The following is an 18,834-nucleotide window of genomic DNA, read 5'->3' on the forward strand; positions in this document are numbered from 1 at the left end:
CACTGTCGGTAGACAGATACTGGGCTAGATGGACCTTTGGTCTGACCCGGTACGGCCTTTCTTATGTAACATCACTTATTCAGTACACACACTATCTCTCCAGATAGATGCAAGAATATTAGATGATATATATTATGCTATCCCTTAAGCATAAATTAAAGCATTCGCTGCTGTGCACACTGTAAAGCCGCAAAGCCCCTTTCATAAATAACTCATGGTTTTGTTCCCTCTATTTACTAAGGCAGTACTTTGATCTACAGCAGCAAATTATACTTTTTGAATGTTTAAGTAAAACATGCTTCCGCATGGCTTTCACTTTGAGGCAATGTAAGACTTCCATGGGCTCACCAATGCTTACTGAACTTCTGGTGCAGGGCGTGTTATACAGCCCAGAAGCTGGACAAAGTGTATTGCTATTTTACATCTAATGTGGGAGCACTGTTTCCTTTTAGAATCCTTTCTCATCTCCCTCTATCAGACCATGCTGACAAACAAATCCAAGAGCAATGGACTGAGTGCAACTAGGTTTCATTAGAAGAAGGCCATATTGTACATACATGGCCCAAAGTGGTCTGAATGCAGGTGACTGGAGCGGGAACAGCTATAATGTGTCATCTGCACAGGGGATTGGTTAAGAAGAGAGTTTTCTAAATGTTCATTCTTTTGTTTGTGTTGTGTTAATTGCATGGGAACATTTAAGTGACTCGGGTCTTCAGTGCCTGCAGGGACTAACCCCTCACGCCAGCAGTTCTCAATGTGGGCAGTCATGAGTTTGGTTCCCAGTCAATGGCTTGGGATGGGAGGGTCACCAGCTTGCTCCTCATTCTCCTTCCAGTCTGCTGCTGAACTTGGTTTGGTTAAACCACTTGACCTGGGGTCTCCTCAGAACCTGTGCAGTGGCTTTTGTCAGCACCTCCTTAACAGCACTAAAAGACCAGGCATCTTTGAATCACAGAGATCTGGGGCAAAGGATTCTGGGTGAAGCTGAACAGGAACCTTTTCAAATAAGGACATAGTATGTGGGAACCTCTGCCTTAAATCCTCAAAGTGCTGCATGGGGAAGCAGCCTTGCAATGCATATTCGTGGCTGGGGAATCATGAAGTTCAACCCATTTGGAAACCTACCCATAATTTACAACAAACTATTTAGAGGTAAATCTATATATATTTTAAATCCTTCCTTTTTTCAAATGAGTCTTTCTATAGCTAAAGTTTAACCCTGGTCTAGAAAAGCAGACAAAGTGGAACAAACACTTGCATTCTGCTGTTACTCGGCTTTCAGAGCTCACTTCCACAAATGGCCTCGGGGTGGCAGCAGGACTGCAAGAATAGTATGACTTTTAAACATCAGAGCCTCTTTGGTGAAGCTTCTTACTGCTGAACATAAAGCCAGGTTTACAGTCCATTCCTCCTTTAATACACAGGCCAGGCCCTTGCCTTGCTGTAGGTTTCTGATGTATGGGGACAGATATTGGATTAGTAACTGAAGTGCACTAAGGACTTTACAGAAGATTAAAATGTCACAGTCCCTGCTCCATAGAGCTTATGATCTAAATCTAGCTTAACATTGCAAGTGCTAGCCATGGGCAAAGGGATGGGGAGAGGAAAGGATGGGACAAGGTGAAGATCGGGGATTGCTTGTTTACGTATCGTTGAGGAAAGTACTCAAAGGTTTGTGGTGGAGGCCACATACGCACCTGGCTAGAGCTTCATTACCCATCGTTTGAGCTGCCCTGCTGCTCATTTGTGGGAGGCCTCGAGGTGCTTCTCCAAAATGGGCAAGAAGAATCCACCCAAAACCTTCTCAGTCATTGGGCTGTTTGTCCCTGGAGACCTTGGTTTGCACTGGAGGGAGTGTTTCAGCTGAGGTCTCCCTGATCATGACTGTGGATGTGACCTGGCTCAGGAAGATCTGTATGTGGGACAATGAAAACAAACCAACGCTTTTCTCTTTGGACTCCAGAGCATGTACAGGGCCCCACCATCTTGTATATGTAGCTCCCTGAATGATACATGATACCCTCCACATGCTTCCGACAGGCCTGAGGGCTGATGAAGGAGCTCAGAACTAGGCAGGGATTCCTCCTTCCTCCTCGTACCTACCCACAGTGTCCAGCAGCTGCAGGTTCTTCCCTCCCCAGAGCACAAACCCTCTTTGCTCTTTACGCTGTCCCTCAGCTCCCGCCTCCAGGCAAGCCCTTCTGGTGGGGGCGGGAGGCTGGAATGTCACAAGGGTTCTCCATCTCAAATGACATGCAGGATGCACCATCTTACTCCAGACGTAGGGAGGGATAGCTCAGTGGTTTGAGCATTGGCCTGCTAAATCCAGGATTGTGAGTTCAATCCTTGAGAGGGCCATTTAGGGATCTGGGGCAAAAATCTGTGTGGGGATTAATCCTGATTTGGTCAGGGGGTTGGACTAGATGACCTCCTGATGTCCCTTCCAACCCTGATATTCTACAAATTCTATATACTTCAGTGGTGATCTACCTTGATTCCCTCAGTGTGACACAAACTTTCCTTCCATTCAGTCTGTTGATGAGCTGCCTTACTCCCTCTGATAGTCCAGCCATTTATCTGGCTCTTAGAGTGAGTAAATAATATGCTCCATTATATGTCTGGCAATAGAGTATCTGCACACATCCTCAGGCAATCAATATACAAAGCCATTTGATGTTAGAAATGGTTTGTTCCAAGTGGCACTATATATCTTTATACTGTAAATCCACACACTGTCACTGGAAGCCACACACATCTTATTACGCCGTTTTGCTTGCAAAGCAGTCTATTTCCTCTGAATTCAGGAGCAAGCAGATAAACCACCCCTCTTATACACAAAGCAAGATTCTTCCCTCTCCCCCTCCAAGCTGATACATAAGGTTTCTTTTTTAAATCAGCCTCCCCATTAGAAGCAGCAGGTTTTCCATGCCTGAAGGTGGAGGGGATAGGTCCCCAACTTTTAAAGAGTGTTCTAGGCCTTTAAGGTTATAGCAGTGTTTGGGGCCCCATTGTGCTAGGTGCTGTACACATGCACAAGGAGACAGCCCCAGCCCCCAAGGGCGTACAGTCTAATTAGGCAGAAAGGAAGTATCCTTGTCCCCATTTTAGAGACAGGGACTGGAGGCACGGAGTGGATAAAGCTGGGATTTTTCAAAGGAGCTGATGGGAGTTAGGTGACCAAATCTTTTGAAACTCCCAGCCTGAGTGACTTGCCCCAAGTTACAGAGGGAGTCCATGGTGGAAGCCACAATCAAACCCAGATTGCCCAAGTCCCCATCCAGTGCATTAGCCACCTTTCCATCCAGCTTCCCCATATACTAGTTATACAGTACAAAGGAGAAGTGCTTCATTACATACAGATAGCCCCATGGTTTATCAAGATTTTGCACCTACAACTATAGCACCTTCCATGGAAGACTCTCCAAGTCTAAGACTTTTGTTAATTTTTCTGAATTTAGTTTCACAATTCCTGTTTGAAGTAGGGACTAGGAAACTGAAGGGCATAGAGGTTAAGCAATTTGACCAAGGTTTCTCAGCAAGTCAGTGGTGGACCTAGTGATCTGTGTATCACTGGCATTTCTAAGATGCCTCTCATGTTGATTTCTAAGCAGGGGTATCTCAGAAGCAGGAACAGAACCCACTGCTGCTGCTTCTTAGTCCTGTGCTTTAGCCAATAGATCACATTTCCTCCTTGTAATGTCTTCTCTTGGGCAACTTCCATAGTAAAGGTGCATTGGCCCACATAGTCAAAGGTATGTAAGCACCTAATTCTCATGAATTTCAATGGGGGTTAGGGGCCTAACTATCATTGAGGCTGAGTATTTCTGCTTTGCATGTTACACAAAAGTTAGGCTCTTTTGGGGTGGGGAGAGGCAAGGCTCTGCCTGGTTGTACAGGCCAAGAACACTCCGGACTGGCTGGTGTCAATGGAGTTACTACTGCCATTATATAGGGGGGATTTAAAGAGACGTTGAGACAAAAACGTCCCAACCCCCAAACCAGGAAGAAGTTGGAATGTAGTAACTGCCTATTAATATGGATAAGATAATAACTTTGGCCTAGATCCTTCAAAGACAGAAGCACATGTGTAACTTTACACCTCGGACTACTCCCATTGCCTTCATTGAAACGGCTCATGTGAATGAAATCACTCGTGCTTTGGGTTTGCACGGTTAGGCAGTAGAACAAAAGGCAACATCCGAAACGTGATTTAGCTCTGAAAAGTGACTGTAAAACATGGAGAGCTGCTGAATCAGCAGATCTTGTCTGTAAGCCTCTGATGTGTGATGTGTCTCACACCTGACCTTAGTGACAACGAAGGCTTTCTGAAGTTTTGACTGCTGTTGGTCTACAGAGCCAGCCCAGCTAAGGGAGTGAGCTGGACTCTGTTCCTTCTGGTGCATCAACACCAGTGTTTGTTAAATGCCCATCAGCAACGCCTGAGCAAGTCCACAGAGGCTCATAGGGCTACACACGAGGCACTGAGGCCCAGCAGAGCAACCCCCGCAGCTGGGGTAAGAGGGCTCCAGCACAGGTATCCCTTTGGGTGAAGGACCTCCCTTCCTGTCAGGGTTCTGGCTTGTAGCATAGTCCAAACACACAGATCTTCAACTATTTGTGAGTTTTAACAGTTTCTCCCTGATGGAGCAATTAGCCCAGGCTCAGCCCCGCCATGGCTCCCTTGTACTGTGAGCCCAATGGCTGTCTGTGCTGTCTGGGTCTGCACTGATTGCGTTGTTGAAGATTGTCTGCTAGTTCCCAGCTCAGAGGCATCATTTAGGGAGAAATGGTCCAATCGTGAGTGTTAATTAGCGAGTGGGAAAACCTGCCATAGGAGGCCACTGGGACACGATCACTCGATGCGTTTGAGAAGGTACTTGCTAAAACATATAGAGGAGGGCTAGATTCTGTCCTTGGATGCAGAGGCTTAAATCTTAATGAAGCTGCATTTCCATGCCTGAGGGCAAAACTGGACCTTTAGGGAACTGGAGTAAAGGACAGTGCTATCCTGGCACAGGCAGGTGGGCTATTGATAAGGCCAATACAATCCTGGACAGCGGTGGCCTGGCTAGAAATAATGGGCCACAGCCTCCGCTGATGTAAATCAGTATAGCTGTATTGACTTCAGTGGAGCCGAGCATTGCGCATCTGGCAAAACAGTTCTTTTTAAAGGACTCTCTGAAGCTTTGTTTCTCCTTTTCACCCCCATGTTCAGCATTTACTTGCTCATGATAAAATGTCTATCATGCATTATATGCACAGTCCCTGCTCAGAAGAAAGAGGGTAAGAGACTGCTGTTCTTATTGACTGTTTATTCACTTCTTTAAAAGTAATTAGGCGTTTAATCAGTGCTTCTATGGATTTTTGGGGGAATCTGTAATTAAAATCTGCACAGTTCTTTTGCATTATATACTTAATTTTCTCCCCGTGTTGCTTGAATATCTTTTAATATTCTCACTCCCTGTAATGAAAACTGTCAGATGCTCTGACATAAAAACGAATGGCTCATGAAGCCACTGGAACGTGCTGCCAAACCTCAACCCTCTGAGGTTTTTGCTGTTAGAAAAGGTCAGATCAGTGATAACAGCCCAAGACGTGGGTTAACAGGCTTGATCCAGTCCAAGCTGCTTCCCCTCTGCCCCTCAATGAATAGAGATATTTCTTTTCATCAGCATTACAGTGTGGAGAGGAGGAGGGGAAAGAAAAAAGAAAGGGCCGTCTCACTGTGGGAATGCAGCTGGTCTCTCGATAAACCTAATTTTAATCTGCCGTTAATTGAAAGCTTATCTTCTCCCGAAAGCAGGAATGACTTTAATATAATAACACAATGTAATAATTTAATAGCCCTGTTGGAAGTGACTCATCCGTGATGGAAAGATACTGATTTAGCCCACCGTGTATATGGAGCCTGAGTGCATCAGTCCCCTAATCCTGCTGGTTTAGAAGCAGCCACAGGTAGAGGCAAAGCTGCTTTGGGAGCTTACAGCCTGGTTTGCTCATTCTGCACAATCATCTCAATGGCTGGACTGAATTGCTTGGAGAACATTGGGAGATGATGGTCAGGCTGGGTGTGTATGATACGATGATTACGGGCCCTCACCTGAATCTCATGATTGTTAGTGTAGTCCCAGAAATGAGACTCTTCATTTACAAGCAGGGGTCAACGCTGGGAAGTGGTTGGCTCCAGCACAGCTCTCCCTCTGGAACTATATATTGCAATTGCATCTACTGGATCAGGAGTGGGCTGACTTTTTGGCCTGAGGGCCACATCGGGGTTGCGCAACTGTATGGAGGGCCGGGTAGGAAAGGCTTTGCCTCCCCAAACAGCCTGGACCCGCCCCCTATCTGCCCCCTCCCACTTCCCGCCCCCTGACTGCCCCCCTCAGAACTCCCAACCCATCCAACCCCCCCTCCTCCTTGTCCCCTGAACACCCACCTCCCAGGACCCCTGCCCCCTATCCAACCAACCCCCCTGCTCCCTGTCCCCTGACTGCCCTCCCGACCCCTATCCACATCCCTGCCCCCTGACAGGCCCCCCGGGACTCCCACTCCCCAACCCTCCCTGTTCCCCATCCCCTGACCGCCCCCCCCCAGAATCTGTGCCCCATCCAACTGCCCCCTTCTCCCTGACTGCCCCAGGACCCCCTGCTCCTTTACCCAACCCCCCCCCCCGCTTCCCGCCCCCTTACCAGCAGCAGGAGCTCACAGCCTCGACACCCGGCCAGAGCCAGTTGCGCTCCTGACGCTGCCCAGCGGGAGCGGCGGGCCAGAGCACAGCCTGCGTGGCAGCGTGGCTGCAGGGCAGGGAGGGCAGCAGGGGAGGGGCCAGGGACTAGACTCCCTGGCCAGGAGCTCGGGGGCCAGGCAGGACCGTCCTGTGGGCCGGATGTGGCCTGTGGGCGATAGTTTGCCCATGTCTGTACTAGATGGTCAAGTCAAGGATGCTAGTCTAAGTGTCTTAACCATTCAGTAACTGAAGGGAGGGGATAATGCCAGTCCAGGAGGGAATCAGGCAGCCCTTGCCCATGGGCGCAGCCTGTGAGTATTTGGCCTTCCTCTTCCAATTGGCCACAGTGGCAAAGAGGGGAGTCACAAAGGCCCCACTTACAGTCCTGAGCAGCACATTTGATCTCTCCACATCTGAAGAGCTTGAGCTTTTCCCAAAGATGGGGTGGAAGGTCAAAACGAAGAAGCTGGACTGATGGATCTGTCGTGAGATAGACATTGACTATGTTTGAAGCTTGCTCTTGCCAACTAGTATGCCACCTGGAGGTGACATCGAAGTTCCTTAGGGGAATTGTCCAAACTGGGTGATCTGAGCTAAGACAGTGCCTGAGTGGATTAAACACACCTTTAAACAAGGGGTAGATGTGGCATGTCTTGCACCTTGAAGAGCAAATTCTGACGGTGACGTGTTGCCTGAGGTCAGGAGCGGTAATGCTGGAGAGAACCTGGTAGTCAGGACAGGTTGGTCAGTCTCATAGTACCGGTTGTTGCATGCATGCTTTCATTCAGCTGGGTGTCTACTCCTGCTGTGTGAAATAGCACAAGACAAATCCAGAATTTCTCAGTGTTGGCACATTGGCTTCCCAGGTAGAACCAGCTAGTTTTGTGATCAGGTTGTTTCTTGTCTTTGTTTTCAGCGAGGTCTTGGTAAGATGTTCCTGAAGTCAAGGTACAACCCAGTGTAATGCGCTTTTGGTACTAGGTTTAAATCTCCATCTTTTACAATAGTTGGACATCTCTTTAATGTCAGCATTCAATACTTCTAGATTACTGAGATCCGGAGCCTGTACTGCCAGATAGATGTCATTTGCATATACAAAATGCCTGGCAATGGTGCTGGGAAGGCCATTTGTGAAGCTGTTGGAAAGGATTGGTGTTAGAACCGGGCCCTGTGGTAGATCATTGCTTTGAGACCACCAGGAACGTTTTCTGTGTATCCAATAAATCTCAGCAACAGTTCCACATAGTACACTTAATTAGGACCAATGACAGGTTGTATGCTAGGCTTTGTATGCCAGATTGTGTCACATGCAGCAGTAAGATCCAGGAATGCCACACCTGTCTTCTGTCTGGTCTGCAGACTGACCAAGTCTTCTGGTGTGTCAGGAAGACTCCTGTTTGGAACCAGAAAACTCCCAGTTTGTTAATGTGATCTCCTGCATAAAAACACATTACCCACTATCTTGTGCATCCGCCACAAGTGTGCATTGGCCTCTCTCTCTCTGAGTCAGTGAGCATGTGTGGCTGATGAAAAAGATACTGGGTAATGAAGCTGGCCCCTGCTCTGCTTCTACTTCCATCATTGGGAGTGCGGGAGGGGCAGGGTTGGCTGGGCTCGGGGGCCAATGGCCAGACGGGGGGGGGGGTAAATTTGAAGTGTGGTGATGGTGCAGAGGTTAGGCAGTGCAAGGTGGACGCAGGGAACGGGGTTGGTCAGTATGTCAGGGATGGGGTTGCGCCCCATTCACCCCCAGGTCTTGGCTGCAGCAGGAAAGGGGTCAGTATACTGTATTGGTCAGTATGCTGTAGCTCAGGAAAAGGGGGAAACAGTCCAACTCTCCCCAGAACTCAGCGCAGTGGGGGGAGTTCAGGAGCCAGGTGGGGGGGGGGCTCATTCCCCATTTACCCCAGGCATTTGTGTGCAGTGGGTGAGGACTTGGGGAGGGGGGAACATCATCTCTCCTGGGGCTCAGCGCTGCAAGGAGGGGGCGCGGCTGCATGGGTCTGTTCCACTGCAAACAGCCTGCCGAGAGCGAGCTTCTTGTCTCTGCTTCCCCGGGTGTACCTGGGGCTCCGGACACTGCCCCCAGCTGGGCTTATTACAGCCTTGCCGAGGTTGGGGCCTGCACCGAGGGGGAGGGGGCACAAGTTGCTCACCTCATGGGGTGTTCTTTGGAGTGCAAGGCACGGCGGGGGAGAGAGACTGAATGGGGGCATTAGTGTGAGATATTCCCTTGAAATTAATTCATTTTACACTGTATTGGTCAGTATGCTGGGCCTGCAAGCCATTCCTGATGTAGGTGGTGAGTGCCAGTGCTTGATCACAAGTGTACTGGTTTGGTCTGAAACCTGCTTCATCTATGCTCAGGAGATCATCAGAGGTGGGGGGGGGGGGATTCTTTGAAGGATAAGCCTTCAACTAATTGGTCTGCAAAGCTTAGCAAAGTGATGGGACGGTAACTCGTAGCAAATCAGCGGCCTCTCTGGTTTGGGCCGGGCTATTTCTTTTGCTCTCCCCCAGATCGTAGGTGTTTTATGCTCCTGAATGACTCTGTAGGAAGATGGCTAGCCACTGTCTGCTCATTTTTCCCAGGTTCTTTAGGAATTTAGGAGGGATGTTATCAAGCCCACAGGCTTTTCCTGTTTTCAGTGCTTTGGCTGCTTTTTCGATTTCAGATGGGGTGAAAAGCTGGAAGCCTTTTCAGTTACGCTCTGTTTGTGTTGTTGCTATTTCTTCACCTCTCTTTCAAACTTTCTGTCCTTATCTGCGCTGGCTATTAGGAGAGACTGGGTCATGGTGCTGTGTCGAAGGCTTCTGAGCAGCACCCATTTTTTTGATTAGTGCCCAGGCTTTGCAGCTATATCTTGCCATGTTTAGCTCTGCGTGTTCCTCTAGAAGCATACAAGCTGTCTAAAAGATGTGTGGTCATGTCTAGATTGCATTTTCTTCATATTGCTTGAGAAGTTCTGCACACTCCTCATCTAGGCAGGGAATGTAGGACTTATAACAACCTCTTGAAATTGACTTGCTGGCAGCTTTGTAAATGGCTTTTGTGAACCACAAGTAAGCTTCTTCAGGAGGGTAGTTATGTTGGATGCAAGAGAAGTAGGGGTCGGTGAATTGTGTAAAGCTGGGCCAGTCTGCTTTGCAATAGTTCCACTGAGGGCTTGTATTAGTGCTCACAATAAATCTGATTATTCCAACTTTAGTCAGGATCAGATGATGTTGACTCTGTGGGAAGTTTCGCAATACACTGAAGTGGATGACTGCTTGTGCTGATACTCCTGGTGAGGTCAGGGAAATAGTCTTGCTTCCATTTGGCACAATGAAAAGTATCCCTTTGTTTTGGGTCCTGGATGACATGAAGGTCAGGGAGCAAGGCCCAGTCCCAAAGGTCAACTCCATTTGGATCTGACTTTCTGTCCCCAAGCAATATGGTGGGTAATAAAATCTGCAGCTTAAATGGCTGGGTCTGGGAGCTTAGGGGTAGGCCAGGGTTGGGTAGGGGACTTGTATGCATTTGCCACGTTGACATGACTGACTCTCACAAGATCACCAGGGTGTGAATTAGGAGAATAGTTGAGTGTCAGCAAGATCTACTCTAATATAGATAATATGGCCACGTGCATGATGTAGAGAGTAACTCACAAGATCATAATCAGGCTGGCAGAAAAAGAGTCAACATTTTCAGGGCGAGGCCAATGTCCAAGGTTTCTTGATCATAGTTAAGATTGCTGAGACTGCTTGAGAGCCCATGCTGGCCAGGAGCTGAGAGATCTGGTCTGCTAGCTGCAGCTTTGGTTTTCCTGTCTCAGAAGGGTACTTACAGCGCATGCAACAGGAATGTAACTGCATTATACCTCACTCTGGAACTAAGAGTGGAGAGAGTGCCTCCCCCTTCCAGGCTCCTTCGCAGACTTCCCCTCCTTGGTGCAGTGAGATCTCCCCCTTCTATTTCATTGTTATCTGAACCACTGCTTACATACATTAGGTCAGGGCAGGCATGTATAGCCTGCTACCGGTCCCACCTAACCCAGTGCAACCTGCCATGGTTTGGGTGCTCAGCAACTAAACTCAAAACTCCACCACTCAATGGGGGTATGCCAGATACCCCTGGAATAAAAAACAATATCCACAAAGGAGTAACTCCATCTGGCACTGCTGCCTTGCTGCTAGTTCTTGGTTGAACAAAGGTCAGGGGAGAAAATCCTGAATCAAATCTCCTGTCGATCCTTCCAGCATCTCCTGCAGCTGTGCTGGCTTCCAAACATCATGCTCTTCAAGTCTTTGGCCTAGTCAGTACTTCTGAGGGGGGCTTTTGTCCTAAGGCAAGACTCTGCCTCCTTCCTTTCTTCCTAGGTATACGCACCGAAGGTTCGGTTACAATGGTTGCCCTCTCCAGACTTGCTTGTTGGAACGAAAGGACAATGTGCACAGGTATGTCAAACTCGAATAGGTCCAAGGCCCTAGAAATTCAGCCTTCTCTGACAGCGACCTAGAGAAATTCAACATCCATGTAGCCACTTTCTCTGCAACCAGATTAGCTGACACAGGTTCTTTATGGCGAGATGCATTACCCGTTTTTTCTGGCATGGAAAAAGCAAACAGGATAGCCATGAACATGGTGTGGGTTTTGCATTCAAAAATTAGTACCTGTGGTCAAATGGACATGCATATCCAGAGAGTTAGTACGGCTTCTATGCCAGTAGATCAGCTATTGTCATTGTCTTCATACTAAGGCAACTGCAAGACAAGTGTCAAGAACAAGGAAAACCTCTATATGTGGCCTTCATAGATCTTACAAAGGATTTTGACCTGGTCAGCACAAAGGGCCTTTTCCAATTGCTCGAGAGAATTGTTTGCCTCCCCAATCCTCCTTAGTCTGATTTGATCCTTCTGTGATGGTATAACGGCTACAGTCCAGTATGATGCTGATCCTTCTGACAGCTTTGAAATCTACAGTGGTGTCAAACTGGAATATGTTTTGGCACCAGGACTCTTCAGTATAGTCTTTTCTGCTGCTTTGCTGTACTTTCTCATCTAGCACCAAAGGTGTATATCTCCATACAAGACCAGATGGAAAACTTCCACATTTCATGTTCAAGAGCAAAACGAAACACCTGCTGATAGGAGAACTTCTTTATACCGATGATGCAGTGCTCATCACCCATAGTGAAGAGGCACTCCAGCAGCTTTGCAGTAGCATTGCGCTAGCTTGTATTGAATTTGGCCTAATCATCAGCTTAAGAAGACAATGATTATGGTCTGTGGATTGCACCAGAAGTTTTAACAGCTAGCACCAATCTAGAACTTGTACACGAGTTTTGCTATCTAGAATCAATTATAACAAGAAACTAACCTGGAACACCAAGATAGTGCTGCTACTGAGGGCCGGCCTTCTGCTGTGCTCTGCAGAGGGCTGTCAGAGTGCCTAACACAGCTGAGGGAGAGACCATGCTACTTAATACAGCTCCTCCCCTGCCCTTGATTCCCCCCCGCCTCTTTCTCTGCTCAGGCCCTGGTCCCACCTCCTCCTTGCCCCACTGCGTCTCTCTCCCCTCCACCCAGCTCTGCTGGGGAACTCACATGGGCTTTAGCAGCTGATTTCCATCTCAGGATATTTGAGGGCTTTGTTCAAGAGTAAATGACAGCATGGTGGACACTGACAAATTGGATGACATTCAGAGTTGTAATCTCCTTGCTGCTCACACATTGCTCCTAGTGTCTTAGTTCTGGCTCCAACAATGACTCCCTAGGTGGCCTTGAGCAAATCATGTCCCTGCTCTGTGCCTCAATTTCCCCATCAGAAAAACAGAGACAATGATACTTGCCAGCTTCACAGGGGTGATATAAATGCATGTTTGTAAAGTACGCTCAGATCCTCAGCTGAGAGGCTCTGAGAGGTAGGTGTTGCTACCAACTTGTGGATATATTTGTGGCTATCTCTAGATGGCAAAGGCTCTGTGGTTAAAGCACCAGAATGGGAGGCGGGACAGTTGGGCTCTGTCACTGAGCTACTGGGTGACTCTGGCCAAGTTACCTCACCTCTCTGTGGCTCAGTTTCACCATCTGTAAAATGGGGACACAAAATACTTACCACACAGGTGATGTTGTGAGTCTTAGGCTATGGTTACACTCCAGAGCTTACAGCGGTGTAGCTGCACTGATGCAGCTGCACCGCAGTAGCACTGCTAGTGCAGACGCTCTAAGCCAACGGGAAAGAGGTCTCCTGTCAACTTCATTACTCCAACCCCCACGAGCGGCAGTAGCAGCTCTCCCGCCGACATAGCGCTGTCTGCACCGGCACTTAAGTCAGTGTAATTTACATCACTTGAGGGGGTGGCTTATTCACATCCCTGAGCAACATAAATTATACCAACATAAGTGGTAGTGTGTACATTGCCTCTGTTCGCTAATCTTTTCAAAGCACTTTCTGATCCCCAGGTGTTACATCTCGGGTCACTGAGAGATCCTGAAATCAAGTTGCTGAGATTCTCAAGAATGAGGTACATAAAATATAATCAATGATGTTTGTAACCATCACATGGACCTGATTCTACTCCCATTGAAATCAATGGGAATTTTGCCACTGAATTCAGTGGGAACAGAATCAGACACAGTATGAATATTCATCCACTGACTAAATTCCCAAGGGCCTTTCCCTGCATGTCCTCTGCTCAGCATAAAATGTGGGACCAGTTCTCAGGGGGCAATGTCACCATTGTTTGTTCCAGAATCCTAGTCAGGAATCTATAAGTCGTGCTCCCAGGAGTCTTCCAGAAAATGCTGTAGAAATGCTAAATGTGCTGCACTGTTTAGCGTGTGAGTAGGCACTATCTGTACGTGATCTTGTCGTAATTAGAACTGTGATCTTAGCAAACGGTCCCTCTTGAAACCCTGGTGTTGCTTTGCAGGGAATTAAAGAATAAAGCAGAGACCCATATGCTGTTTCATTGGTGAAAGCTGTGAAAGCAAATTAAAGCACACATTTTAGCAGAGTAAAACAGCTGGGCTCTTCTCAAGGCAACTCCTCTGGGGGCAACTGTCTGCTCTTGGCGGATACAAAAACATCTGGCACAACACCAGGCATTTAGCCACAAGTGTCAGCACCAGCTTGTATTTGCCAGAGAGGAATTGTGCTGGTCATTCAGCCTGACAAACAGCAAAAAGTTGGGCACAAGATGTAACGACAGAGAAAGCAGGGTTTGGTTTCTGTGTGCACTGAGTTATCTTGTATCCTAATGTGGAGCAGAGGGGGAAAAAGTTAGTTGCAACATGCAGTTCTCCAGGTTTATTTGCTAAGTAACACTGGTAAAGGAGGAGAGGATATGCTGGCATATGGCACTGGGAGCAGGCAGGCTGGACTTAAGCTAGGTATATCTGTGCACTAAGATAGAACATGGAAGAGCATTACCACCTGGACTACATAAAGGGCTGTTCTTACAAATTAGTGGTGCACTCTGGAATACTGTGTTTGGCTCTGGGGGTCGCCCTGTCTGTAAAAGAATCCAGCTGAAATTGAGGGAGGTAAGAGATGGGTGACAAAAATGATCAGAGTCCTGGAAAGTCTTCCATGTGAGGTGAAAATGAAAGGATTGGGACTTTATCATGTCCCCTTTTATGAACCTCCTCTCTAAATATATATTAAATAGTGAAGGGTGTAGAAAAGGAAGATTGGGTAATGTGTGAACACCCATTCTCGACAAGGGGACATTAAATGCAATTGAAATGCAGCAAATTTAAACAGACAAAGGTATTTATGTACAATGCTTAGTTAGCCCGTCTGCTCTTGTTGAACTCATTGCCACAAGATATGTATATAACATTAGAATTATCCTAATTTTATAGATGAAGACATGGAGTCACAGAGAGATGAAGTGACTTGCCCAAGGTCACAAAGGGAGCCTTTTGCAGAGTCAAAAGTGAACCCAGATCTTCTAACTTCCAGTTCTCTGCCTGAACGTCCACACCTTCCTCCTTCCCCTGTTGTAAACTAAGCAGAGGACATGGGCAGTGAAACTGACAAGAGATCCAGAGGAATGTCTTCATTGTTATTAATCAGGTCACATTTTAGCATTTGGAAAGAGCACATTATCTAAAAAGGAGATTGACAAAATATGGCATCTGAAGGCCTTGCCATGTTTAATGTACTGTGTGGCAGTGATTTGCTTTCCCCTGCTAAGCTCAGCTGGTTTATAATTGTTTAGCTTGCTATTGAAGATGAAAGGCCAGTTGTTTTTCAAAGCCCTTTTTGCACATCATTGCTCCTAACTGGGACTGTCAGTGCAGCTGCTTTCTATTTCCACTGTTGGTGGAGCTCTGAAGTTCCCCTCTGAAGATTTCCGCAGTTTAAAGGACGATTTTTCCCCTCGGCTCCAAAAGACCCCGTCAGGGACCACTTGGAGACTTTACTACTTTGTGTGGGTGGAAGGTCCTGTAGGCAATGGCCAGTGTCCCAGAAAGAGTGGTGATATTCTGTGTAGCTTATGAAAACCCTTAACATCCAAACCAGAGACCTGCCCTCTGAAGAGCTTTAATGAAGAGGAAAGGAATTTAGTCTATTTCATATTCATTTCTGTGTTGGGGAAAGGGAACAACCTCCATTCCCAAATGTAAACACACTGAAAAGTTGACAATTATTATTATTTGTATTATGGTAGCACGCCCAGCTGAGATCGGGGGCCCCAGTGTAAAATGTGCTGTACAAGCACATAGACAGACAGTGTCTGCCCAGAAGAGCTTACAATCGAAATAAACAAGTCTGGTAAGGAGAGTACTATCATTACAGGTGAGGAACTAGGGCCCAGAGAGTCGAGGTGACTTCCCGCAGGTCCCACACACAGTCTGCGGCAAAGCTGGGAAATAAATTCAGATCTCCTGAGTCCCAATCCCATGCCTTAATGTTATAATCCTCCTTTTGTATTTTAACCCACCTCCCACATATTAAACTAGGGTAACTTACAAAACATGCCCGCCGTTCCCCTCTAGCCGCTGTCTCGTTTTGATGTGTCATCTGGCTGGTTGGGTGTTTTCTATTGTTTTGGCTCAGAGACCGCCCTATAAATCCCTCTGATTGGTCATTATATGTACATGGTTCCTGTGCTCTGCTTGATAAGATGATTCGTAGCTCTGTGAGGGCCCTTGTTCCAGCTGATGAGGTATTTTTCATAGCAGATCAAATCTTTCTTTAATGATAAGTTTGAAGGCCAGTTTCTGCGATTCACATTCCAGGCATGTGTTCTTCCTATCTTGGCTGCTCCTGCAGTGCTATCTGTCAGTCAGACCAATGTTCCTAAGCTGCTGCGGTTCCTAATTAGAAATCATCTTATGCAAATCCAATCACAAAATTGTACCAAATATAATGGGATGCTGAGAGTTCTCCAAAGCTCTTCCCTTTACCCCATTTAAGTGAGGTGTTTTTTTCTTTTTTTTTTCTTTTTTTTTTGTTTGTTTTTACAGAAATCGAATGAACTTCAAAATAAATGAATTCTAGAGGGGTCATAAAGTTTAACACAATTGATTTTTACTCTATAGCCTGCTTGAACTATTATCACTTCTAACGAATTTATGCCATAATGGTCCTATTATCCTGTGGAACCCAAAGCCACAGTGTTTACAAAGGCATTATTTTCAAAATTGCAAACATTTTCCAGTGCAAATTTCCTGGGAAAAACCGTAACAGCAATAAAGGGCCAAATCTGGCTATCCTTACTCAGCAGTCTAGAATAATCCTGAGTAAAGAGTGAATAAATGGTGAGTAAGCTGAATGTGAATGAACAAGATTATTTTGATAAATTGCTGGTTCTAATGCTTCCCATGTTGGATTTGATAGCATCCTAAAGGCATCACCATCACATCAGTTGGCTGCTTGGTGGTCTGCATGAAATGAGTTTGCTGGATCTCAGTTCAGTTTTTCACAGACAAGTGTCTGTATCACAAAACCACCACCACAGTTGGCACAAACTGCCCATCCTGTCGGCAGTCTCAAGGGCTGCATTGGTATCAAGACTGAATTACTCTCTTGCAATGCAAGGTGATCTGCTCTGCATAGAGTTTAAGTGTGTAGCTTGGGTAATATGGGGAAGCTTGCACTGCAACTGCTTGGCTTGTGCTAGGGCATTGCAGTACTATACGTATGTATATGGTTACCCATAGGCTGCATTTCAGTGCGGAATGAAATTATCTCTGTTCATAGTATATTTGGCCATATTACCTTGATCTGCATCAAGAACACACCTTGACATCAATAGAAGTTCTGTCCTATCTAGAGTGGCCTCCTTCAGCACCTTGCAATCCTCACTGTTTTTATCCTGATAGCACTTCCCCCTACCTCACAAGGGTGGTGTTATCCCCATTTTACAGATGGGAAACAGGCACACTGAGGCTTATGCAAGGTGTTGCACAGGCAGTCTATGAAAGAGTAAATGAACTGGGGTCTCCCAAATCTAGTTCCATAACCACTGAAGCAGTCTTCCTTGCTGTTTCATGCCTGCCTTGAGAACAGTCCCATGTGCAGCCTGGATTCTGTTCCCAACTCTGCCATTCAGTTTGCTGGATTTTTTAAAATTGTTTTTTAGGAACTAAATTTGCTGCCTCTTTCAGCAGATCATTTTGGCTTAATAATTAATAGATTGCTCACCACTGGCAACAGGCATAAAAGTCCAAAATGTACATAACTGTTCCCTGTACTAATGTAATAAAACGCTGTTACTTTTATGGCGGTAATTTTAGCAGGAATTTAAATCACCGCCCTGTTGACAATCAGACAAGTCTTCTTTAAATAGACATGCAATGCAATTGAGCTAGTTAACATTACAGCACATTATTGTCTTTACCTGCTGCAATCAGCTTTTATTCTCAATTTTATAATAGGTGTAAATTTTTATATCTCCTTAGGCAAGCAGAGGACTGAACTGAACTTCTGGAAAATTACTTAGAATCGGCTATGGTGATATAATGGAGTAATTATAGTTTCAAGGACTGGCCGCCTACTGAAAAAAATAGAAGATTCCTTATAAAGTACTAAAGGTCAGATGAGAAATGGAGAAATTGACAAATAGGAGAAGCTACGGCACTGGAGCTGTAAGTCAAGCAGTAAAAGCAAAGATTCGGTGTAAGTTCACATTGCAGCAGAACAACCAGGTGGATGTTTTCGTCTGAATCTCCATTGTAGGTGGTGGCAGTGGGGAAAGACTAGAGGGTTGGAATGAAAATTCCACAGGTGGCCATAGAGCGGGAGTGGTAACGAGGAGAAAAGCAGAGGGAGAATAATCTTGTATTGAAGCTGGAGATATTTATGATTTGTATTGTGGTAGTGCCTGGAGGCCCCATTCAGGGATTGGGGCCCTGCTGTGCTTGGCACTTTATGCCAGCGTAACACACAGAGCCTCCAGGAGCTTACAATGTAAATAGGAAACACACTGAAATTGCAGTAATGGCGTTTTCTTCAAGACATTCCTGAGCTGGAGGGGATTTGGCCGGAAGGATTTGTGCAGCCTCCAGAGGTCAGGTGACAGCCCAGACCAGCTATGCAAAGGCTTCTTGTCGTCTTCTGGCCCACCTCTTCCTTCCTGATTCTGTGGCAGCCAATGGAGCCATGTCCCCATGAGTTCCCCTGCTGGCCACGTCCCCGCTCTCCAGCCATCTCAGGAACTTGCCCAAGTGAACTCTGACACTGTGGGATATCCCTGCAGAGCTGACAATGCTGTCGATAAAGCCGTACTCCAGGCCCGGCTCTCTAGAGCCCGTCTTGCCCTTCTTACCCCTGGAGCGAGTGTGGTGGAGGGCTGCTTGTTCCCATCCCTTCCTTTTCCACAGGGGACAACTGGGCCTAATTTGAACAATTCCATGGTGATTGTCAAGTAAGTTTAGGCTTAGAGTTGAGGGACTGTAAAACAAAAAGAAAGAAGAGGGGAAGGAGGGTTTGCATGTGAAAGCTGCTCTTCAACAGTCTAATGAGAAACAACTGGCACATCCTCTGGCTGAGTTAAAAACCCAGCCCCCACCCTGAGGCAGATCTGAGGCGGTGAACCCGTGAGTGAAACTGATGAAAAACACAGAGTGAAATTGGCCAGAGCAGTTTCCCTGTGAAATGCAAAGAGTGAATA

The 18,834-nt window shown here is 46.6% G+C and overlaps 1 protein-coding gene across 2 annotated transcripts in view; it reads left to right on the forward strand.

The window, feature by feature from the left end:
• SLC15A2 (solute carrier family 15 member 2) overlaps positions 1-18,834 on the forward strand; it is a 126,949-nt gene that overhangs the window by 24,530 nt on the left and 83,585 nt on the right. The window contains exon 2 of one of the 2 annotated variants that reach the window (XM_044978347.1): positions 17,624-17,840. The exons of the other annotated variant lie outside the window; for it this stretch is intronic. The gene's annotated coding sequence lies outside the window, so the exon portion shown is untranslated. The remainder of the gene's footprint in view (positions 1-17,623; positions 17,841-18,834) is intronic. 2 annotated transcript variants of the gene reach the window in all.

Source organism: Mauremys mutica, chromosome 10, assembly GCF_020497125.1.
Source record: "Mauremys mutica isolate MM-2020 ecotype Southern chromosome 10, ASM2049712v1, whole genome shotgun sequence".
NCBI classification, from domain to species: domain Eukaryota; kingdom Metazoa; phylum Chordata; order Testudines; family Geoemydidae; genus Mauremys; species Mauremys mutica.